Source organism: Panthera tigris, chromosome A1 (genome assembly GCF_018350195.1).
Source record: "Panthera tigris isolate Pti1 chromosome A1, P.tigris_Pti1_mat1.1, whole genome shotgun sequence".
Lineage (NCBI taxonomy): Eukaryota > Metazoa > Chordata > Mammalia > Carnivora > Felidae > Panthera > Panthera tigris.
In genome coordinates, this window is record NC_056660.1 from 8,450,405 (window position 1) to 8,475,866 (window position 25,462).

At 42.6% G+C, this 25,462-nt stretch overlaps 1 protein-coding gene and 1 long non-coding RNA gene across 10 annotated transcripts in view; one reads left to right on the forward strand and one right to left on the reverse strand.

Annotated features, from left to right (window-relative positions):
* The window catches only part of MTUS2 (microtubule associated scaffold protein 2), a 566,317-nt gene that overhangs the window by 255,084 nt on the left and 285,771 nt on the right, over positions 1-25,462 (forward strand). The gene's annotated exons all lie outside the window — the stretch shown is intronic.
* LOC122240226 lies at positions 5,254-8,252 on the reverse strand. The gene is made up of 3 exons (XR_006219648.1): positions 8,170-8,252; positions 6,316-6,517; positions 5,254-5,321 (listed from the first exon to the last, which is right to left on the reverse strand). It is a non-coding gene; the product is annotated as an uncharacterized LOC122240226 (long non-coding RNA).

Sequence of the window (25,462 nt, forward strand, 5' to 3'; positions counted from 1 at the left end):
CCCCTTCACTCCTTTATAGGTTCATCACGTGAAGATTGTGAGGCTGGTACCTTTAGAACCTCAAATAAAATACCAAATTACCCTAGTTAGCAACTCACGGCTTTTTTAAAGATTTAAACTGAAGAGAGACAAAGTAATTCCCTAACTTAAGCTTAAACTTTAAATCATATATTTGAGCAGGTCTGCCCCAGTGTGTAGCTCATAATTTTTTTTTAATAGTTTTCAGAGACCAAACCAAAAAAAAAATCTTAGAGAAGAAAAATTACTGTGGAATTTAGTGCTGGTAATGTATTAGAGCCTAAACTGTATCTAGTTGTCAGATCTATCAGCAATTAGCTGTAGACTTGATTTTCCCAGTGGATAGGTACAATTTAAAGTTAAACTTTTGGAGGGTATGGAGGGGAGTAGGGAAACTTGAGGATTTCATGAATTAACCATTAATGAAAATAGTTCGTATCACCGAAAGATAGAATAATTTCTGTAGAGGATCTTATCTCATTGTGTATTCTGAGTAGCACCTAACGTGTTGAGTGCTCAAGAAAGAAGAAAATCTCTATCTAAAAAGAATATGATGTAGATGGTGGTATTTGCAGTGGCCCCTTATGGTTTCCCTCCCACGTCGTCTCCATTCGAATCTGCCACATGTTCTCCATGGGGTGAGCGAAGACCAGAGCTCACGAGACAAAGAACTTAAAAAGTAAAAAAAGAAAAATGAGGGCTTTCTTCTTGTTTCTTTCCCTGGTGCAGAGAGGTAGTAGCGTTTGGGGAAGTAGGAATACAGCTGGCGAGGTGGACGGAGAGGTTGGCATTGTATAAATGATCACGACACAAGCGTATATGTGCCTACAGCCTTCAAAATGATACAAAGTTGGGTGATTGTTCCTGGCTTGGGGTGGAGGGTTAATTTCTGATTGGGGTGATCGGGGAGTTTCTCAGAGGGGTTGTATTTTGGGAGGTGGAGATGGGCTCTGGGAGATCTTTTGTAGGAGAGCTATTGGTGCATCGAGAAAACCCCCTGAATTTGAGGGGTTGCGATATCTGGCATATCCCCTCATGTGCCTGCCAGTTAGTTCCTTGTAGAGTCATCTGTGTTTCGTACCCCGAGGCCTTATGTGCTTGAGCTCCCCAAAGTTGTTCTCACGAGGCATCTCTTCCAATTGGTTTTTTTTTTTTTAAGTTTATTTATTTTTGAGAGAGCAAGAGAGAGCAGGGGAGGGGCAGAGAGAGAGGGAAGGAGAGAGAAAATCCCAAGCAGGCTTCGCACCGTCAGCGCAGAGCCCGATGCGGGGCTCAGACTCACAAACTGTGAGATCATGACCTGAGCTGTCACCCAGGCACCCCTCTGCCAATTCTTTAGGCTTCCCCGTGTTCATCTTATCCATACTATCAGCTCTTAGCACTTTGAACACTCTGCCGACTCTGATCTGCCGCCTCAACCTCCCTCTGGAACCACTGACCCACATTTCACACGACGCCGAACACCTCCAACAGGCCGACCCAAATTGTCTCAAATTGAACATTTCCCCCAAATGAATCTTTTATTATCGTTTCCAGACCGGTACCTTCTCTCACGGTCACTCTGTTAATGATATCTGTGATCGGGCTATTGAGGCTGGAAATTTCGGGATCAGCATTTCCTCTCACCTTCTTTTTGTCGTCCTTTCTATTCAGTGATCACATCTGGTCCATTCTCACTCTCTCATGTACTCCATCCTCTTTCGTCCGCTCACCTTACTTTAAATCTGTAGCACCTCTCACCTAAGCCATTCCCGCTGCGTCGTCACTCTGTAATCCTTAGCGCATGTGGTCCTAGATCATTTTCCCTTCCCCCCCTGTTATGATTGCTCCATGGTGCCCCTGCGCTTGCTACAGTTCCTTGCCGGACGTTCTAGGTCCTCCATGATCTGCTCTGGCAGATCCCACACACCATCCCCTCGTGTGCACCCTCAACTGGCCAACCAGAATCGTTCACTTTTTTCTCTGAGGGCCTTGTGCTTTCCTTTGTGGTGTTGGTGTAAACCATTCATCCGTGTAATGCTCTCCCCCTACTCCCAACCAAGTTTCTCTGTAAGTTTTTCGGGCGTAATTCGAATACCACTTCCTCTCAAAAGTCTTCCTTCATCTGTGAACCAGAAACCATCTTTTCTCCTGAGAACTCCCGTGGCCCCTTGCTTGGATCACTTCTGTGGATTATCACACACCGGCTGGTGGTACTTACTTGTTTCTATGCCCTGTCTCCCCTACGGATTGTCAGCTCCCTGAGGATAGCAGCTAGGTCTTTGATAATTTTAGTATCCTTCGTGTTATACCTAACATGGCCTTGACAATAGTACAGTGTCAAGAGAAATTCTTTCCCAGTGGAAATTCTCTATCATTTTCTCTTATGTAAGAGTATGGATCAAGAGAGATCCCTTAGAGGAACCTGAGCAGCTTTCAGAAGTATCTTGTACTGGGAACTTATTTTCACTTCATTAAGACTTTCATGGGTTTTGATAGTTGGCGAAGTTCTTCATCAGTGTGGGTTTCATAGTTTTCTGGAATCTCTAAAATGTTACTTCTATGGACCATGGTGTACTTATGGATAATCTGTACAACTCAAAGAGTAGAAAAGATAATAGGTCATTTAAAGTATAATTATATTCAGAGATAAATCATCATGTAGACTGACTTAATAGTTTCATAGATCTCTAATAACCTATATATCTCCTTGCATATAATTAGCCACTTTAAAAGAATTGGCATAAAACCCTACCATTGAGGCTTTTCATGGGAGAATTTAAGAGTCTTCAAAATTAAATATCTTAATTGGAGAGGTTAGATATTTTCATTACGTTTTAGCATTTATTTTTTATTGAAGTACTTAAGTCAGTAGATGTTCTTTTAATTATCAAATAGGATTTGGGTTCTGGAGATAATATTCTAAACTGGAAAATCACTAGCCTTTTTGGAAGATTAATCAATGAAACTAAGGGTTAATAGGAAAGCTTTTTGTAATGTTAACTTCAGCATTTATGCTCATGAATACCATAAACTACATTTACATAAATAACACTTTTGATTTTCTGTATCTGACATGAATTCAAAATAAGTTCAGAGTTGCCAAGAAGTATTATTAATAACTCCTACTAAAACAGTCATTAATCTATTTCATGTTCCATTGGCAAGGAGGGAGTCATTTTTTATTCATGGAGAAAGGAGCTGAAAGGGACCTGTGAGGTCAGATTTCAGAGAAGCTCTTGCCTATTTGAGATTAAGCCTTATTGACATCTTTGTACTTCCTTTTCAAAACACTCAAATAATTATCAGGTCCACCTGGAGATGGGATTAGAGCGTGAATGTATCCCATTTTGTTTTTTAAAAAGTTGACCATTTTTCGTTGTAAGAAACGTAAACTGAAATTTCGGGGATGATATTTTTATCATGTCTAGTTGAGCTGCCCCATTTTTCTTGGCTGTCTGGTTTTGTGACTGTCAGATTGTCCACTTTCCCTTCCCCAAACCAGCCCTCTTTCGGCATCTGTTGTGGGATAAGCCCAGAGCTCAGCACTGCAGCTCTTGTGACTGAGACACCATGATCTTATTCTAGCAAAGTTAGAATCCAGCAGAGAGACAGGAGTGTGAAAATAAATCCACATAGGGAACTGAGAGTGTGACCATGGCTGAAGACTGCATAGCGTTTGGTGGGTGGGTGGTGGGTGGGGAGGAGGCATATAAAAGGGGGAACACCTAACCCTCCTGAGTTGGGGGTAAGGGTAAGGAAAGCCCTCACGCCCTTTATCCCCTCCCCTGCCCCCGCCCCCCCCCCCCCCCCCCCCCCCCCCCGCCGCCTGTCTCAGCACCACTGCATTGTATCTTCAGATCTCATTATTCCACATTTTAGGTTATGACAGTGTTCTGGCTTTGCTATGAAATAATCTGGCAAAAAAAAAAAAAACCTCCGAAAAAAGCTAAAAAAAGATAGGTAAATTGTTCATGTTCCTTGAAGCTGGATGATGGAACTGTGAAGGCTTATTGCACTATTTACTTTACTTTTTTTCCATAAAAGAAGGTTAAAATCTCATCTCCCCCCCCGCATTGGCTTTCATTTCTGAAGACACCAGATAGCATAGTGGTGAAGGAAGTAGGCTGCTTGGGTTTGTGTCCCGTCTCCACCATTCACTAGCTCCGTGACTTGGGGCCAGTTACTTAATCTCTCAGGGCCTCTGTTTTCCCATTGTAAAATAAGAATAGATAGAAATAAGTGTAAACAACCACCATAGGATTGGGAATATTAAATGGAATGGATGAAAGGCAAAGTGCTCAGAAAAGGGCCTTGCATATTAATAACGATAATGGTTCAATGACCATTTCCATTCATTGGCTGTGTGCATAAAGTTCTATGTTGAGAAGGATTTAAAAGCTCATTTGGAAAAATGGCCCTGATGGATTAACTGTGTCTGGCATGGGAAAGTGGTAATGATAACATATAAGTCAGGGAGATGATGTCTATTTCATTTCTAAATTTTTATAATCCCCTCTGTCATGTACGGTGAATACCTCTCTGAACATTAAGATGAAACATTTATCATTTATGCAACATTAAAGGTGGCAGTTCTAGAAGCCGATCGGTAGATTTTCATGGGTATCTCTTTTGGGCTTTAAGCTTCACGCTGTTTGGAAATTTATAAAATACAGGCAAGGAAAGTCTTGTTTTGTTTTCTTTATCTAAAAGGGTTCTGCCATGCCCTTAGCATGTTATCATTTAAGGAAACACATTCATTTGGGTTTCCTTTAAATGAAACATATTTATGCAAGGTGACTAATTCATAGCACATTAATCTAAGCCGATGGCATTTAAAACCCCTGCTCAAAATAGAAACTGGGAGTTGGATCTGATTTTATTTCTGTGCCTTTCTAATGTCTGTAGGAAAAAGTGGGAACATTGGATTTTGTAGTGTGTAAAGAGCTTCACGCAGCCTCTCGTTTCGCTAGAGTCTAATTTCCATTGTACTAGGGTCTTACTTTGTCAAATATCTCAATCCGATTTAGGTGGGCGAGGAAAAGAGAAGAGTGAGAACAAAAACCAAAATAAGCTTCTGATTTTCTCTGCAAATGAGGAAGTCAAACACATGTCACTGATGGATTTAAATACCTATTTCCCTGGAATCTGTAATTATGTAATTTAAAGTATTCTTTATAAGGAAAAAATAGAATCGTGTTCACTGACTCTTGCTGTTAATTTTCCAGATTCTTCCCACTCAGTTCTTTTTTCTTCTTTCTTTGCTTCCTTCACACTCATTTACAAAGGAGAACATGGTTCTTCTGAGTACTATGCAGCATTGCCTGTAAGTGAAAACATTTTCTTTATTGCTTAAGTAACATCTAATTTATCCACCTATACTCAGCTATGTGGACAGAACTGTTGGAAATCATATTGTCCCTCAAGAGGTTTCTAAGTGCCATAGTCTAGCGTGTTCTAGCTTATTCAAGATATTTAATAAAGAAAGGATCCTTGGACTGTGGGAAGGGGTCAAGATAAGAAATATGCCATACTTGTGTGCAAGATATGCATCAAAATCAGCATTTACGGTAATAGGACAGTTCTGAGGAAGGTCAGTTAACCTCACTGGACTCCGATTTTTGTTATAAACTTGGAAGAGATCGAATTAAATAAATTGCCCACTTTTGGCTCTCAGGAGCTAGGATCCTGTGGCTTTCTTCTGTTAAAATTATGCAGCCATTTATGATTCTGAAGTGGTGAATAATCAGAAGTGTATTTGGGGGCACCTGGGTGGCTCAGTTGGTTAAGCGTCCGACTTCGGCTCAGGTGATGATCTCACGGTCCATGAGTTTGAGCCCCGAGTCAGGCTCCGTGCTGACAGCTCCGAGCCTGGAGCCTGTTTCAGATTCCGTGTCTCCCTGTCTCTCTGACCCTCCCCCGTTCATGCTCTCTCTCTGTCTCAAGAAAATAAATAAACGTTAAAAAAAAAAAAAAAAAGAACTGTATTTGAGAACAATCACTATGATATTTGTGAGCCAAGTCATTTGGATAGGGGAGACCAGGGATGAGCGACCTCAGCTCTGCCAAAATTAGAGTTGCTTTCCTTCTGGCCAGACCTTACTTTTTGTTATTTTTACCCTGCCATGGGAGATCGAAATTTCAGAACACTAACAAACAGCAGCTCGGAGGTTTTGCTGGCCTGCTTTTTATCTGTAAAATGTAGGGCTGTGAGGTTCTTGGAAGTCCCGCTCGCACCCCTGCGCTCTGCCTGATGCCACACATCTCAGATTATTGGGCTATGAGAGATGGGAAGTGTGGGGGAGGGTGTTTTCATACCTTTTATTGCTTTCAGCTGTAGCAGAAATGACAGGTCAGGGGTGACCTTCCATCACGACACTAACACCACTGGGGATGATGACAGAGAAGAAGTAGTAAACAGCAACTGAGCCTAACTCCTAGAATCATCTTGACTTCTTACAGGAACTTTGCCAACAGTGCACGCTTTCTTGCGTTGCCATAACACGCACGGGGCCGTCTGCTGGGAAGGTTCATAAAGATCCTTGCAATATCTTCCTTAAGGCAGTGGACAGGGGCCACAGATTGATAATATCTTCCACTTTCAGGGAGAAAGAATACATTTCATGAAGTCCATGGGTTCTTTGGCTCCCATCACAGGCAGGAGCTGGGAGGAGAGGCTTAGTGGGAGCCTGAAGTAAGGGGTCAGCAGTAGGGAGGGAAAGAAAGGGCCAAATCTGAACGAGTCAGAGCTGACAGGTCAAGAGCACCTGCGAGGGTGGAGTGCCTGGAAGGGGGGGGTGAGGGTACCACTCTCAGAATTGTGGGCTCAGGACCGGAATCTGAGGGTCTCGAGTCATGTCAAAGTCCCAGAAAAGCATTCACAGAAACTCATCCGGTGGATTTATACACATACTGGGCTGACATTCTGACATTAAGGGGAGGAGCCTTGACTGACCTCACTGGTGAGCGCGAGTAGGACAAGATGAGAGGAGGGATGTGACACGAGCAGGGCCTGTCTCTGGATCAGGAGCAGGGAGCACAACCAGAGAAGGCGTGGTTAGCGAGGAGGGAGGAACATCAGGAGAGGCCAGGGAGGACAGAATTCACCGAAAGCGCCTGGTCAGTCAATGCAGTCTGTGCTGCAGAGGGGGACATCTCAACATGAGGAAGAATGGAAATGCAGACTTAATGATTAGGAGCTCACCGGGAGCTTCGATGTCAGTTTGAACAAGATGTATGAAGGCAGGAATCGGGTTATCAGGGGGTAAGGCAGGTGAGAATGGAGGAAAGAGGTGAATGTTAGGATGCTTAGTGGAGGAAAAAGAAGGGACTCAGGGGGTACCTGGATGGCTCCGTCAGTTAAGCGTCTGACTCTTAATTTCTGCTCGGGTCATGATCTCACGATTGGTGAGTTCGAGCCCCGTGTCTCGGGCTCTGCACTGACAGTGGGGAGCCTGCTTGGGATTCTGTCTCTCCCTCTCTCTCTGTCCCTCCCCCACTCACATTGTCTCTCTCTCTCTCCAAATAAATACATACACTTTTTTTTTAAAAGAAAGGACTCAGTAGAGGAACAGAGAAAGTTGTTTTGTATTTGGTTTCATACCTCCCCCACTTTTTTCTTTTTCTTTTTTTAATGTTTTTTTTAATTTATTTTTGAGACAGAGACAGAGCGTGAGCAGGGGAGGGGCAGAGAGAGAGGGAGACACAGAATCGGAAGCAGGCTCCAGGCTCTGAGCCATCAGCACAGAGCCCGATGTGGGGCTCGAACTCACAGACTGTGAGATCATGACCTGAGCCAAAGTCGGACGCTCAACCGACTGAGCCACCCAGGCGCCCCCTCCCCTGCTTTTTTAAAAACACAGATAAGAATGTTTATGATCCAAGAGGGAGGATCCAGTGATGAAGAAGCCATTGAAGATAAAAATAAGTGGGGGTGATAGATGGAGCGCTTCCTGGAAGAAACGGGAAAGAATGACGTCAAACACAAGTGGAGAAGAGAGAAAGAAAGGGGTAAAGGATGAGTACAGAGAAATACTGGGCAGGAGGAAAGAACTCCAGGGAATTCACATTAGGTAGCTTGATGGGTCTGAGGTCATTAAAAAGTAGGGTTTTTACAAAGATTAAACATGATGGAATTGGGTTTCATAAAGCAGAAAGGCATATAATGGTTACCTAGAGCAATACAGTATGAGTCCGTAAGAAGTGAAGGGAGAATTGCAGGGCTGCATAAAGGCCAACTTGAGGCTGGAAAACATGACTTTATACTGGAAACGATCTACCAGATGTTAGGCCTGTCTCCAGTGATATGGTGGATCACGCTTCTCTCCAGCGCCTCGTCCGTGTTATACTGTAAGTGAGCCTGCACCTCTCCCGCTCGTGTGCGTGTGCGCACAGGTGTCCTCACTCTCTGAAAATAAATAAACATTTAAAAACAAACAAACAAACAAACAAACAAACAAACAAACACAACTCCCTGGAAACAGAGGTGCTGGTTGGAAAGGGTTGCAGGGAGCCTCAAACCATCTGTGCCTTTCCCCTTCCCTGTCCAGTCTTGCTGTACCAACCCTAAGAGATTCCACGGATGACAGTTGGAAATCACTCGTTTTATGGCGTAGGTGTCCAGTTGGCTCAGGAACTGGAGACAAAATTCACTACTGTGATGAAAAAGGGTAACATTTTTTTTTCTAAAATTAAAAATCCTAATTATTGTTGCCAAGAAAGGCATTTTCTTATTTGTAGGTTTGTAATAGGATCCTCATGTGTCCCTAGAACATGGCCGTCCAGTAGAACTTCCTGTGATGATGGAATGTTCAATGTCTGTGCTCCTGAGCCGTTGTAATATGGCTAGTGTAACTGAAGAGCTGACTTCTAAATTGTATTTAATTTTAATGACTTTAAATAGCCACTTGTAGCTAGTGGCTCTCCTGTTAGTGAAATTCTAGATTATATTATCAGTTTGGATTTTCTAAAAGATATAACAATTATTTTTTAAGTTTACTTATTTATTTTGAGAGAGAGAGAGAGAAAGACTCTCAAGCAGGCTTCGCACCGTCAGCAGGGAGCCCCATGTGAGACTCGAACTCACGAACTATGAGATCACGACCTAAGCTAAAATCAAGAGTCAGATGCTTAACCGACTGAGCTACCCCAGTGCCCCAATATAATAATATTTCTGATCATAGCATCCTTCAGATTCATAATGACTAATGAAGATCTCCTACTTGATCCCTTTAGTCTTGTATAGAAGTTATAAGAAGTTAAAAAGAAGTGAGGGCCGAGGAGACTTTTCTCAAACCATAGATGCTGCCTCTACCTCTGACTAGTTGTTTCATAAGTTCGTACAACTGGCCATAAGACTAGGTCATAGAAAGTGGAATAAATCACCCATAGTGATGGGGATCAGAGTCATTATATTAATGTACAAATGTAAGAGTATGCATAATTTAACATTTTGCTTAAGATACTTTCTCAGAATGTAGACATATTAACTTAATCCCACTATATCCAGACAGGGTTGGATGGTATCCAAACTAGAAGGGGAAAAAATGGGAGAGAAATATATTAAGTCAAAGGAAAGCTGGAGGGGGAGGGTAAGGAAGGAAGGTGAGGGGAGTGGAGTACGGATGGTAATATATCTGTGGTGGGAAATAACCTTGGTTAAGGGTTCCAGAGCTGTCAGTACTCCATCAGCCTCTTTCTGGTTTCCTCGAAGGCTTCCTGTTCCGCCGCTCTCCTGTCCTGCCTCCCCGTGAGGTGGAGACCCAGAGAGAGCTAACCCAAAAGGCCAAGGTCCAGACAGTATTTTGGAGGTCTCGAGATGCAGAAATGTGTATTTTCAAGCTGGGGAGATGCTGGACTAGTGAAATTCTGTTCAGTTGGTCAGAAGACATTCTTAAGTGGGTGCTTATGAGATAAAAAGAAAACTTCATTTTTGTGAAATGCAGATCTCACCCTGTGGAATTTTCTGTGCAGATGATAGGACTGTTAAATCACGTTAGGTACTGGGGCGCCTGGGTGGCTCAGTCGGTTGAGCGCCGACTTTGGCTCGGATCACGATCTCGCGGTCCGTGAGTTCAAGCCCCGCATCGGGCCCCTGTGCTGACAGCTCAGAGCCCGGGGCCTGTTTCGGATTCTGTGTCTCCCTCTCTCTGACCCTCCCCCATTCATGCTCTGTCTCTCTCTGTCTCAAAAATAAATAAATGTTAAAAAAAATTTAAAAAAAATCACGTTAGGTACCTTACGATGTACATTCTTGGACAAGAGCAGCCTGAATTGAAAAAAAAAAAAAAAAGAAAAAGACAAAATGTGAGAGAAACATACAGTATAAATGAATTGAAATATAGATTTTTATCTGCTAGCAAGTCACGAACTGAAATGGAATATTGTAGACATTATTAAGAATGTCTAGATCCCATTAATGCTATTACCGCTGTTATTATGTGTCTATTCAGCCAGCAGACATCAAAATTTCTATCTGGTGCGTGTGAGAACTTTTGGGTGCTAACCTGACATATTCTGTTGAATGTTCTTTACACAGTTGAATGTATGCGGGTTTTGTAGGAGACAGTTTTGCTTCCTTTAGTGGTTTCGGTAAAATAGGTTCACTAGCTGGGGTTTGAATATCATTGTGCAGTGTATGCGCTTGTGAATTTGACATTGGCATTGAAAGTTCTTTTCTGACCGTGTTATGTAAGGATGATTTTGACCAGGCTGCGAGCCTACCAGGCACACGCTTCAGGGTAACCAATCACCGGAGTCATAAGACTAAGTATTGTTCTTTGTTCTCCTTTAAATTTAGTTGGTCTTGTCAAAAATCACACTCACAAAAGGAGAACTGATGGAAGCCTTGGAAAGATTGTTTGTATACGCTGAAGATAACGTATCTTTTGCATCTTGTTTATCTAATCTGTCTTTCATAACTAGATAGGCAGGCAAATGTAGTTCATTGTGGTTTTCTCATCCCCTGTAATTAGCAAAGCAGTGACGTGTAAAGAGGCTTGAACTGGTAGTCAGGGATATACAGATTCTAAAAAAAGTCTCATCATGTTGAGTGGAACAATGGGATGTGTGTGTTTGTTCTACTCGGTGGTTGTAGGGCCATAACAGAATGTGATCTCCACCGGATCCGCAGTTGCTACGGAGTCATTACTGTTTTAATGTGCAGGTGCCTACGCATGATGTGCTCTCTTGAACTTGGAGCACACCGAGGCATAGATCAGAGGTGAGCCACCCTCCCATAAGTCTGCTTCCACACGTGGCTGGCTGACCCCAGCATCTCTCTGCTGCATGAGGGCTGCAGGGGGTTCAGTTCAGATACCAGCTTTTCAAGCAACTCAGAACTTTGTGACGACAACAGAGATACATTGAGAATAATTAAACACACAAGATAGTATTAGATGCGTTCCCTTTGTATTCTTTTTACCCCAAATACACATAATACATTTAGATGAGATGGAGAAGGTTTTGATATAAATGTCTAGCTCTTCCTCCCTAAGGAGCTGGTGAGAACCCACTCCCAGTAGAGCGAAGGCATTGCAATTTTGGTTTCTTACGTCAAGGCCCGTAGTCTGTGGTTTATTTAGGTACCTATTCGAAGTTGACTCAAAGCAAAGTGCTCTGTTGCAGTATTGCTAAGGAGGGTTGCTTCCCCAGTAAGTTCTGGAAAACTCCCTCTCTTCCTGTTCTCTTCCACATGGCAGCATTTCTTGACTGTGTCCATGACATTTTCTCTAATTTGAGTGCTTTTTCCCTTTCTGTGTATTGCGCTCCCTGTGGGCGAAGAATGGAACATTTTCTAATCTTTTTCTCATGGAGGTTTTTAGTATGGGTCTGTGGTAAGGATGGATGGATTCCACTGACAGAAACATGGATGATGCGGCCGCTGCATGTCGCATCTCCCTGCTGCCACTCAGGGGGCCTTCTGGTTAAGCACGCCCTGCCCGGCCTGAGCAGGTACAGGGCCTCATCACTCTTACCCCCCGTGTGTGGCAATAGAGGGCCACCAGCAGCTCCAAGAGCAGAGGGGAGGGTTGCCCTGCTCTCCTCCACATCTGTGCATAACTGCCCCGGTGGTATGGTGGGGAGATGGGGCTTGGGGTGGTGGGGGGGGGGGGCGGGGAAGGTAAGTATTGGCAGATACTGGTGTTTCTCCTTCCCCGCGCTGGGTTTTTAGGGTTGGTTCCAAAACATGTGACCGCACTAACGCAGAGATCCTCACTTGTTTTCTTGAATGTGTGTGTGTGTGTGTGTGTGTGTGTATGTGCGCGCGCGTGTGTGCATAGATGGACATACGAGTATACACAGATACCTCACTACAGGTTTGCCAAAAGCCCTAGTGAAGTCTCCCCCCACCCCCACCTCCTGCCCTTGCCACATGTAAGAGTGACAGGAAAGCAGCCACCCCAGCATCTCCTACCACAGCCACTGTGACAGAAATCTGAGGCTCCCATCTTTTTCCTAGCCCTCTTCATTAGAAACTGTGTGTGGCAGGGAGTTCACAGCACAGACAGCCTCAGCTGTCATCTGCCAGCACCTGTTTCCCTTGGCCCCTTTGATTAGAAAACAGAAAATGCCAGCGCATCTCGGGCCCTGGCAGCCCCAAGGTGGGACTCGAACGTTGGCGCTGACGCAGGAGACTTCCTTTGCCACCGGGAAGGTATGTTATTAAAGGCAAACGAGGCTGGATGGGTCCTGTCGAAACGGCTTCACTGAACAGATAGGCTAATTCAGCCAGAGGTCAAGGAGCGGTGTTTCAAGCAGTTGCTGCTATGTTGGGTCTAACAGTGGCTCTGGAAGTGCATGAGAAATGTGCCATGTTTTTCGGGTTTTTATTACAGTTGAGGAAGGATGTGCTCACTGGCTAGAGGCTGGTTACTTGTGCAGGAAGTGCGGGTTCCCTTTGGTTAGTCCTTGGCATATGCCTTGTGCACCTTTGTACCTGGCACTGTCTTCCTTCTCCACGTGTCTTTAGTTGTCTGTTCCTTGTTTACCATCACAGAAGCCTAGAACGTCCACACTGGCCCCTTAGGTATCATTCATACGGTCATGATCACTCCTCAGAGGAGGATATGGATGTCGGGACAGGAGAGATGACTTTTATCACCATCCCAGCGTGAGTTAGTCATGGGCCGAGGGCTGGAGCTTAGCTTTGATGTCCTCATCCTGTGATGCACACCAGGGCAAAAGGCACTGAATGCTGCCCCGGGACCTTCTAGAGAAAAGTGTACTTGTTCCAGGAAGAGCTTGAGCCCAAGGATCAGGAGATTCCAGCATTGAGGTCCTACCACAGGAATTGGCAGCGACTAGAATCTCCCATTGCCTGTGATGGTCCCTTTGCCAGGTATCAGCAGGAAGCTAGCTGAGTGCAGCTGTCCTCAATGCATGGGACCCCACCGGCACCGTGTACCTACTGGTTGAGGTTCCCTGTGAGCAACTCTCAGAGGCCAGTGGGGGGGGGGGGGGTGAGCGTTGTGTGCCGAGCACAGAAATTGCGGGGACTCTGTGCTCCTCAAAGACTTCTGGGGAAGCAGTGAGGTGGAATGAAAGGTAACGGGTTTAGGAGAACGCAGATCTAGGTATGGACCTGGGCTATTCCCCTCGGACAAACCACAGGATCCCTGTGGGTGCCCCGTGTCCTGCCAATAAAGTGAGAAGTAGGACTGTGGCTTCTGAAATGCCTTCTGGGTTCTGTGTCTCTGGTCCCAAGACCCAGAGACAGTTCTCAGGGTTCCCGTGCCCCTAGAACGGGTTTGCTCCTTTTCACATTTTCGTTCAGAAACCGTAATACATGTTCCTTTATCCCACTAGGAGGCCATGCAACTTGTGTTGTCTCTATATAAAAACTGTCAGTAAAAATAATTACAGAACTGTACACTTAAAGCACTAATGTTGCATTTTCCTACATAAGAAAATCCAAGTTCTTTTGGTAATATTGCTAAGAGGATAAAGTCCCGAGTCTCAGTAAATGAGTATACAACAGGCCAGTTTAACTGAGAGAAAAATTGCTCAAAAACTAACTTTCGGGACGCCTCGGTGGCTTAGTCGGTTAAGCGCTGGACTCTTGGTTTCGGCTCAGGTCGTGATCTCAATGTTCGTGAGATCGAGTCCCACGTTGGGCTCTGTGCTGACAATGTGGAGCCTGCTTGGGATTCTCTCTCCCTCTGCCCATCCCCCGTGCATGCATGCTCACGCTCGGTCTCTCTCTCTCTCAAAATAAATAAATAAAATTAAAAAAAAAACAACTTAAAAATAAATATTGGCAGGGTTATGTTGATAGCTTTCTTTCTTGCTGTAATTTGTATGTATTTCATAAAAAAAGGTGTGGGGATCGTCTCATACATACTGAAAGTACTTAAAGATCTAATGTTACAAGTTTGAATTCCAGAAACACACGTGACAAAAAGTTTTCTTATATTCTTTTATTGGCATTTTGAAAAATACCTATTTTGTGATATTTAGTAGCTTTAACACTTTGTTTCATTAAGTTTTATAAATTTACATGTTTGACACATAGAAATTATGCTCTTATTAAGGTAAAAACTTAAGTGAAATCTGTAGGAAAATCAGAAACAGCAAGAAATTTCATTATTTCTAATTCAGTGTTGTTTCCCCTAGAGCCCTCACTTGCCTCTGTGACTGGTGATAGATCAGTGTCTGATACCATAAAGTACCCTCAGGCTTGCCACTGTTGTGTCTTGTCTAGTTGTTAAGCATATGGTTGTGTAAAATTTTATCCAAAAAATCTGTCTATGGTTATAGCCCCAGGAGATGAAACACGTTCATGAAAACATGCAATTAGCAAATGTCAGAAGAGGGCCAGATCCTTCCTATGAAGGTTAAACTGAGGCAAGGAAATCTCTTACTGATGTTGGTTTCTTTTGTTTTTACAATGTGGGCCATCGCCAATTAGTCAAGGAAGAGGCACATGCTGGAAATACTGCAAAGGAGGAGACAAATAATCATTTTGATGATAACAGTCCTGTTCATGGAAAAGCAAAGAACTGAAAAATTTTCAGAACCAATTAGCAAAGGGGCCAGTTACAACGTTCAGGGTGAAAAAAGTAACAGTGTTCCTCTGTCAGTGCCGAAAACGTAAGGTGGAAAAAAGAGCCATGGAGTTCAGCACCAAAGGAGGCAAAACTCCAAAGAGCACGACAGTAGGATATGTGAAGGAAAATGCACAACTGCGCTGAGGGATGGAGAAGAAGATTTGAATAAATGCAGGCACATATCTTGTTCCTGGACGGGAACACTTAATACTGGAAAGATACTGTACAAAGCTCCCCCTCCATTAAACCGAAGGATGTGTTGACTACAGTAGCAACCACAATTCCCAGTAGGACTTCACAAAACCATCTTTTAAAAAAATTTTTGGGGGGCGCCTGGGTGGCTCAGTCAGTTAGGCGTCCGACTTCAGCTCAGGTCATGATCTCACAGCTTGTGAGTTCGAGCCCCGCGTCGGGCTCTGTGCCGACAGCTCGGAGCCTGGAGCCTGCTTCGGATTCTGTGTCTCCCTCTCTCTCTCTGCCCCTCCCCCACTCATGCTGTCTCTCTCTGTCTCTCAAAAATAAAATAAAATAAAATAAAATAAAATAAAATAAAATAAAATAAATGAACATTTTTTAATGTTTATTTTTGAGAGAGACAGAGTGTGAGCGGGAGAGGGGCAGAGAGAGAGGCAGACACAGAATCGGACGCAGGCTCCAGGTTCTGAGCTGTCGGCACAGAGCCCGACGTGGGGCTCGAACTCATGAGCCATGAGATCATGACCTGAGCCAAAGTTGGATGTTTAACCGACTGAGCCACCCAGGCTCAACAAAAGCTTCTTAACAAAAACGTTCTAATATTCATCTCTAAGAAAAAGTGTACCAGAATCACCAGAAAATATTTAAAAATAAAAAGTAATGAAAAGGCACTTGCCCTTCCAGCTTAAAATGTTTTGAAAGATGTGAAATTATTAAAATATAAACAGTCATCTCAGTGGAATGAAATAGCAGATCCATAAATGAGCCGAGGCCACTCATTCAGTTAATCAGTCAATCCCTTCAATTACATGTAATAGATATGTTGTATCTATACACATTTTATATGTTATGTATTTGGTATAGAAAAAGCAGGATTTTAAAGAAATAGAATTGGGAAAAGAAATAACTTCAAGATGAATCCCAAGTATAAAAATAAAAACAAAAATAAAACATTGGAAGAGAATATAGGTGGATGTTTGTGTAATTCTAAATTTTTTTAAGTTTATTTATTTTGATAGAGAGCAAGTGGGGGAGGGCCAGAGAGAGAGAGAGAGAGAGAGAGAGAGAAAGGCAAACTTAAGCAGGCTCTGCACTGTCAGCGAGAAGCCCGATGAGGGGCTTGAACTCACGAACTGTGAGATCATGACCTGAGCCAAAACCAAGAGTCTGACGCTTAACCGACTGAGCCACCCAGGTGCCCCTTGTGTAATTCTAAGGTGGACAAAGTTCTTTCTAATCGTGACAGCAAAAGCAGGAGCCATAAAAGAAAAGATTGAAAGAGCATTTCAGTCACCTTGACCTATATAAAAAGAGAGTTCTTTTCAATTTTTTTAGTGCAGATAAAATTAAGAACCTCTATAGATGATAAAAAAAAATTATAAGGCAAGCAATAAAGTGGGAAACACTTAACCACTGTGAACAATAATTATTATCCCTAATATTTAAAGAACTCTTGTAAATTAGTAAAAATAAATAAATACATAAACCATGCTCAATAGCAAAATGAGCAGAGGACATTTATCAAAAAGTGAAGCCAGTAGCCAACAAACCTACAGTGTTTTTTGAACCCTACTATTGATATATAATAAAACAAGTTAAACACAATATCATTTTCCCCAATTGTTAGGCTGATGTCGATTGAAAAGAATGATGATATATAGAGTGATGATAAGTACATGGGAAACTGTGTCGTATACGCTGATGTTGAATTCACAAGTTGGTGTAATATATAAGGAGGGTACTTTTCATAAAATTTAAAATATTTAATATCATGAATACCTTTTTGCAAGCAATTCCACTTAAGGCATTATTTTAAGGAGGTAAACCAACAGATGTATCCAAAGCAATACCCATTCATTCTTGTTATAACAGCAAAATATTATAACAACTAGGAGAGTATTTGGTTGTACAAAGCATCCACATCATATGGTTGAATACCATGAAAACTTTAAAAATGGTATTGTAGATGCATATTTATTCATAAATGTCCAAGATTATTTCAATGGAAAAAAATCAAATCAGTATGTAGGAATGAACCTGGGGTTGTTTGTTTTGTAAGTCTCTAGAAGAGTAAATCTTAAAAGTTCTCATCACAAGGAAAAAAGCTGTAATTATATGGGGTGATGGATGTGACCTGGGCTTGTTGTGGTGGTTATTTCATGATATATACGTTTGTGAAATCATTACGTTGTACACCAAAAACGAATACAATGTTATATGTCCATTATATGGCAATAAGAAAATTAAATGCCTGGATTCACTTCTACTTTACTGTTAATAGTTAGGATTATTGGAAACGTTTAAAAATATTTGTTCCCTTCTATTTTCTAAACATGGGGGAGTGAAGTGAGGAGAAGCAAAGAACCACGATAAAAGAGAGAAATATACCGCCTGTTTAAAAGAAGGTAGAAAAAGAAATCCCCCTACCAAAAAAAAATGGCAAATTGACCCCTCATTCGCAGTGATCTGAGAAGGAGTTATATTTTAGTGTGCAGTGAGGGGGTCTTTACCACGTAAGGATGGCCTGATACCCCTGAGTCTGGTGTGCATTAGGATTCCCTCTCGGATTGAGTTCACTTACTTCTGGCGGTAGAGATCAAAGTAGGGCAGAAATATTCTGTACGACATTCTGACAAAAATTAAAAGATGAAAGAAACCTGTATAAAATAATTAATACAGCAAGAAAAAAGCAGAACCTGCTTGTGTCGAGAAAAGACTTTGATAAAAAGCTTCTTGTATAGGTTATGCCATCTTCTATGGAACAAAATGCTGCATTACTTCCCTAACAAAATGTAAGCGTATCTGAAATTTTCGCATCTTTCTCTGTTTCTCGAGAGAACGTTATTTCAGTGATGATAAAATTCCCCATGATTCCTTAGTACTTCTGAAGAGGTGACGCTGTAGGTGTTTTATGAGACACCTATAAGAAATAACTCTCACTTATCCCTGAGAAAGCTACCTCAGTACAGGTTTGACAGATATCGTCAGGCATGGATCCCTGAAAATGTCTTTGATCGCCCTCATATTAAAAAAAAAGAAACAACAGGGGCGCCTGGGTCGCTCACTTGGTTAAGCATCTGACTTCGGCTCGAGCCATGATCTCACGGTTGGTGAGTTTGAGCCCCGCGTCGGGCTCTGTGCTGACAGCTCAGAGCCTGGAGCCCGTTTTGCATTCTGTGTCTCCCTCTCTCTCTGCTCCTCCCCTGCTCACACTCTGTCTCCCTCTCAAAAACAAACAAAGAGTTTTTAAAAATTTTAAGAAGAAAAAAACAACTCTGGAAATGTTAAGAGTCCAGTGCGTTTATTCTGTGCTGGGTGTTTGAGCAACGAGGCAGAAATATATGTAGAAGTTGACCATCTGGGTATTAAAGAGTTTATGTTTCTGTTGCATTTCTTTAAAAAAAAATATTTCTCTCTACAGCATTAATTTTATGTAAGGAAGTATATGTATTGACTTTGTACAGGTGCATCATTTAGATAAATATGGGAAAGCTTATAAAGAACTGCAGTAATAATCTTAAATTCCGTACAAGGTGTAGTTCATGCTAATGCAGCAGTGTGGAGAGAACACGAAACTTCCATTGAGAAGATCCCACTGGCAAACCCGCTCCACTGCATTGTGGGAACGAGAGCATGAATCGGGGGCTCTTTGAGGGCTAAACAATATAAAATGTAGCCACTTGTAGCAATGTGGATGGAACTGGAGGGCATTATGCTAAATGAAACAAGTCAGGCAGAGAAAGACAGATACCGTATGTTTTCACTCATATGTGAATCCTGAGAAACTTAACAGAAGACCAGCGGGGAAGGGAAGGGGGGAAAAAGTTACAAACAGAGAGAGAGGGAGGCAAACCATAAGAGACTCTTAAATACTGGAAACAAACTGAGGGTTGATGGGGGTGGGGAGAGGGGAAAGTGGGTGATGGGCATGGAGGAGGGCACCTGTTGGGATGAACACTGGGTGTTGTATGGAAACCAATTTGACAATAAATTATATTTAATATAAAAAATAAAAATAAAATGTAGTACAAATACAACTAAATTATACAACTACGTTCTGGGCAGAAATTTTCACTCAACTGATGCAAAACCTGCCCCTGGATTGAGTCCCTGCCTCTGAGTGTGGGGCACCTATCCCAGGTAAGTAGTTGAAGCTTCTTGGAGTTAGAGGGTGCTGACCCACCCAGGGTCTTAGAGGACAATGGGCTCTGAGTCGATGGCCCACCCGAATTTGCAGCTCCTTTGGAAAGATCTAGGTTGCTTTTAAATCCCTCCTCAGTGGCATCTGTTACTTGAAACTAGAAGTCATGTTTTTATTATGTCCAGAATAGACTTCATGTATCTCCACTTGTGTTAATCTCTGGCTGGCTGAAGAAGGGAGATGGATAGATAGGTAAAGAATCAGGCCCAGAACACAGCTGCTGAATTACCTCTTAGAGGTGTTTATAGCAGTTGAAACATCTACCTGCCTAACTAACCATGAGAAACAGAGACAAGAAACTACATGATGAGACTTCATCTAAACAAATCCACACTCCCCCCCCCCCCCGCCCCACCACCACCCCATATCTCTGTCCCTTTCCTTGAATCCCTTTAAACTCTGTTGGAGGGATTGGTCATATGTGGCTTTTGTGGCGGATACTTGTCCTCTGGCTAGACTGTCAGTTTCTCTGTCACTGGTCAGCAGTGTCCCCAGTGCCTCGTTCCATGTCTGTTTTCTTGATCTTTGATCCTTAATATGGCTCAGTTTTTAAAGCCTCCTGTTTTATGTTAATATTCTATCCATACCTGAAATATTCAAGTTTCCAATAAGCATTCATTGATTTTGTTTCTCTACTAAGTATCTCTTTAGTTTCCTTTTGCTGTACTTAATATTTAATGATCATTTCTTGTTTATATCATTTACTGATTTCGTGGTGTTATTTTTCATGGATAGTTTAATTACTCTGTGATGCATCATGTTCTTAATTTGAATTTCCATTTTTTCTTCTCACTTTGAGGTTTTATCATCATTTATTAACTTACCACATTGTTATTCCTACTTTAAATATTCAAAAACTAAAAATGGGAAGGAAAGACTTGTTTTGAATCATGAACTGAGACCCTCTGTCTTAAACTGGGAGTTTCCCTAGAGAATAAAACCATCATTTCTCAGAACACAGCCTCAATCCTCCCCCATATGGACCCTTCTGCTCCATTCCCTAAGCTGCCATCCGCATGAAGACACGCATTGCCCCCACCCTAGATGTGACTGCAAAGACAGGTGATTAGGCTTCTTGACTCCAGGTGCTCTGGTCACCACACCTTCTCCAAACAGTTGATTATAACAACCTCTTACAGAAATAACAGCTAGTTGCTTGTGCTTATTAATAGAGTAAACATCTTAGCCTGGAATTCAAGATCTTCCTCAATCTCCTGTGAATTTATTACTCAAAACTATGTTCTATTGGTAATGAGGAGTGGGGAAGACGTTCAGGAAATTTCTAATTCAGAGCCAGTCTTGTGGTTGGCTTTCTGTGTTGAATGAGGCATATTTAGGATAAAAAAGATTTGGTTCCTGTAATTGAAGAGGTCATAGATTAGTGGAAGAGGAGACAGATACTCCATTTAATGTAAATTCTTGCAATAGAGTACAATGCCTGCAGAGGTAGAGTTATGAAAGATAAAGCATATAGAAAATGCAGTAGCCAACTTCCACCCAGTAGGATGACTACTTAACAAAACAAAACATGGGCCGCCTGGGTGGCTCAGTCAGTGAAGCGTCCGACTTCAGCTCAGGTCACGATTTCACGGTTTGTGAGTTCGAGCCCCGCCTCGGGATCTGTGCTGACAGCTCAGAGCCCGGAGCCGTCTTCAGATTCTGTGTCTCCCTCTCTCTCTGCCCCTCCCCAACTAGCGCTCTGTCTCTGTCTCTCAAAAAAATAAAAATAAATAAAAACGTTTAAAAAATAATAATAGAAAAGAAAACTCTTTAAAAACAAAACAAAACAAACAACCCCCCCCCCCAAAAAAAAGAAAAAAAAAAAAACCAGAAAGTAAGCATTGGTGAGGACGTAGAAAAATTGGAACCCTCACGCACTGCTAGTGGGAATGTAAAATGGTGCAGCCATTGTGGAAAACAATATGGCTGTTCCCCTCAAAATTAATAATAGAATTACCCTGTGATTCATTAATTCCAGTTCTGGGCATATATCCCAAAGAATTGAAAGCATGGTTTTGAAGAGAGATTTGGGTGTTTCTGTTCATAGACCATTATTCACAGTAGCGAAAAAGTGGAAGCAACCCAAATGTCCACTGATGATGGAACGGAGAAGCAAAATGTTGCACATACATACACGGAAATATTTTTCAGCCTTAAAAAGAGAAGAAATTCTGCAATATGCTACAACATGGGTCAGTCTTGAGGACGTTATACCAAATGAAATAAGCTAGACAAAATCACATACCATGTGATTCACCTAGAGTCGTCAAACTTCTAGAAATTAGAATGGTGACTGCCAGGAATTGAGAAGAGGGGGAAAGGGGAGTCCTTATTGAATGGATACAAAGTTTCAGTTTTGCAACAGGAGAAGGGTTCTGTGGATGGATAATGGTGATGGTTGCAGGACAGTGTGAACGTATTGAATACCACTCACTACACTTAAAAAGGGTTAAGATGGTAAATGTTATGTGTATTTTACTGCAATTACAAAAGAAAAGGGGAGGGGATCTGGTGAAAGCCAATGCTATAGCAGCTACTAAGGAAATAGAAAACTAGACCAACTGGACCAGTACGTCATTTCAATAACTTTGGGACAGCTTGTAGGGCCAATGGGGCATCATTGTTACATCTAATAGTGGGAGTATCTTAACATATAAATATGCTATTTAATGTGAGATCTGGGTATGTGACAGGCATCACACTCAGCTTCTTAAGCAGCTTCATTGGTTTAAAAATGAGTAGCTGCTCCATTAGTTGGCGTTTCAACCCAAGAAGCACTTGGGGTTGCCAGGCAACAGATCACTGCTGTCAAGAGGGGCAAATCTGACATTAATTTTATATCTCTTAAAATGCTAGAAGAAATGTTGAATCTAAATGTTTTCATTCCTACCTACTCTCTTTAAAAATACAAACACGTGGATCGTCCAGAGCAGTGCCGTGCTGTTGCTACAAGACGAGTGTTTCGTGCAGCTGCTCCCGTGTTTTGTTTTCTTTGCCAAAGCACACTCAGTCTTTCAGGAGACCGGGGGCAACATGTGGACTCGACGCTGTGAGGACTAATATCATTATAGGAGAAGCTCTTAAGTCACCCAGCAAAATAAAGCCACTAAATGGCAAACGTTTTCTTTAAGAATGGATTTTTTAAATCCAGAAGACTTCTTTTTGGGTAAGCTTAGGGGGAAAAAAAGGACAATGGTTAGATTACTCATTGTGCAGAGCACCAGAATAAATGAGAGAACTAATGCCTGTGATCCACACAAGTAGAGCCTGTGAGAAATATACAAAGTTGACGTTACTCAACTGGATTGGCCAAGGGATACCTAAAGAAGAAGGGAGATTCTTTTTCCTTATACAGTAAGACGTGTGTGTTTTGCTCTGACTATAGTCTTTATTTAACCGACTATATAGAGCAGAGCGGTGAGGGGTATCGTTAAGCACATGAATAATTTTGACCCTCACCCGTTTTCTCTTAATGCCAAAAATCGGGTTGGTGGGAAGTCCTAGCGCTGGGACTTCTTCTTCAACCTTAATTCTGCCCTTTCCCGGGAGCCCATGTGGTTGACCCATCCAGCACCCCGCCTTCTGGGTTCCTTGCCTCTGTGAATTGAACTCAACTTCAGTTCCACGCTAACGGCTCCCACCTATGGGCATGCCAAGAAGGGCGTGGGCCACTGAATTCTCTGCTCCCTATTCTGATCTGTGGCTGTCCTTCCCCTCCTTGCCTCTTGCACTCCCTTTCCCACAGTGGCTACTCCAAACCTCCACCGCTGTCTGGAATTTCTCTTGAGCTGCTTTCCACCCCTCTGTCTGCGCTCATCGTTAGCTCTTCCTTTCCTGTTTCTGTCCAAAGCTAAAGTACTTTTTCCACCTGTGCCCTTGACTCTAGCTCCTTCTGCAACCCACAGACCCTTTCTTGAGTTAGAAAGCCTGGTTTAGGATCCTGCTTAGATGCGGTGTGACCTTGGCAAGTCAATCGGCCTCTCTGTACAGCAGCTTCTTGCCAGCAGAAGGTGGTGAGTAGTGTACCCACGTCCTACATTATGAGGAGTCAAAGAGATAATGTGTGTAAAGCACATTGAGCAGTGCCTGGCATGTAGTTTTCAATCAGTGTTCGATGCTCTGATGCTCAGTGTTAGCATCTTAGCTCCTGTCTTCGGTGCTGGTTCTGGGCCCCTGGGATCCCATTCATGTGCCCACTTGCTTCCTGCCCGCGACGTCAGCAGTTGTGGGCTTTCCCCACACTTGCTTTCCAGCCTTTCAGTCTTCGATAGCTCTTCCTACAGGGAAGCCTTACTTGATTTTTATGCCTCCCCCCAACACTAGCCCAAGTGTGAGAGGTTGCCCCCATCTTCCCATAGCTCCCTAGACTTCCTTTCTGTAATAGTTTTGTGTGTCCGCGTGGCTAGGCCATAGCACCCAGTTACTCTGTCAAACACCACAGGAGGTGTTGCTCTGGAGGTATTGTGTAGACGCGGTTGACATCTGTAATCCGTTGACTTTAAGTAAAGGAGGTTATCCCCTCTAATCTGGATGGGCCTCAATGAATCATTTCAGTGGCCATAGGAGCAAAGCTGAGGGTTCCCTGAGGGAGAAGACATTCTGCCCCAAGGCTACAACACAGACTCCTGCCTCCGAGTTTCTGCCCTGCAGGCCTGCGCTGTGGATTTTGAACTTTCCAGCCCGCGTAACTGTGTCAGGCAGTTTCTTGAAATCTGTGTGTGTGTATCTCTGTGTGTACGTGTAGGGACAGATATACATATATGCGTTTGTATGAATACATATGTATTGATGTACACACACGTATACACGTGTTCGCTTTCTACTGCTTCTGTTTCCTGGAAGAAGCCTGACTGTTTCCGCCTCTCCTCACTTGCACAGACTGCATTGCACCCCGTTTCCTTTCTGAATCTCCTCTGCTCTGACAGCCAACATGTGGGCAGGAGCCACATTCGTCCACATGCCGGACCCACAACTCAATTTGTATTGAATGAATGAATGCTGGGGAAAGTTAGAATGTATGCTATCATTGAGCATAATAAAAATGAATATGTAATCTTCAGTGTGATGAACAGGAAAAATATGCAGCCGAGAATCCTTTATCCAGCAAGTCTGTCATTCAGAATAGGAGAGATAAAGGTTTTCCCAAACAAAAACTGAAGGAATTCATCACCACTAAACCAGCCCTACAAGAGATCCTAAGGGGGACTCCATGACTGAAGTGTTGCAAGGACCACAAAGTACCAGAGACATCACTACAAGCATGAAACCTACAGACATCACAATGACTCTAAACCCATATCTTTCAATAATAACACTGAATGTAAACAGACTAAATGCTCCAACCAAAAGACATAGGGTATCAGAATGGATAAAAAAAAAAACAAGACCCATCTATTTGCTGTCCACAAGAGACTCGTTTTAGACCTGAGGACACCTTCAGATTGAAAGTGAGGGGATAGAGAACTATCTATCATGCCACTGGAAGTCAAAGGAAAGCTGGAGTAGCCATACTTACATCAGACAAACTAGACTTTAAATTAAAGGCTGTAACAAGAGATGAAGAAGGGCATTATATAGTAATTACAGGGTCTATCCATCAGGAAGAGCTAACAATTATAAATGTCTATGCACCGAATATGGGAGCCCCCAAATATATAAAACAATTACTCACAAACATAAGCAACCTTATGGATAAGAATGTGGTAATTTCAGGGGACTTTAATACCCCACTTACAACAATGGATAGATCATCTGGACACAGGATCAATAAAGAAACAAGGGCCCTGAATGATATATTGGGTCAGATGGACTTGACAGATATATTTAGAACTCTGCATCCCAAAGCCACAGAATATACTTTCTTCTCGAGTGCACACGGAACATTCTCCAAGATAGATCATATACTGGGTCACAAAACAGCTCTTCATAAGCATGAAAGAATTGCGATCATACCATGCCTACTTTCAGAAATCTGAAACTTGAAATCAACCACAGGAAAAAGTCTGGAAAACCTCCAAAAGCA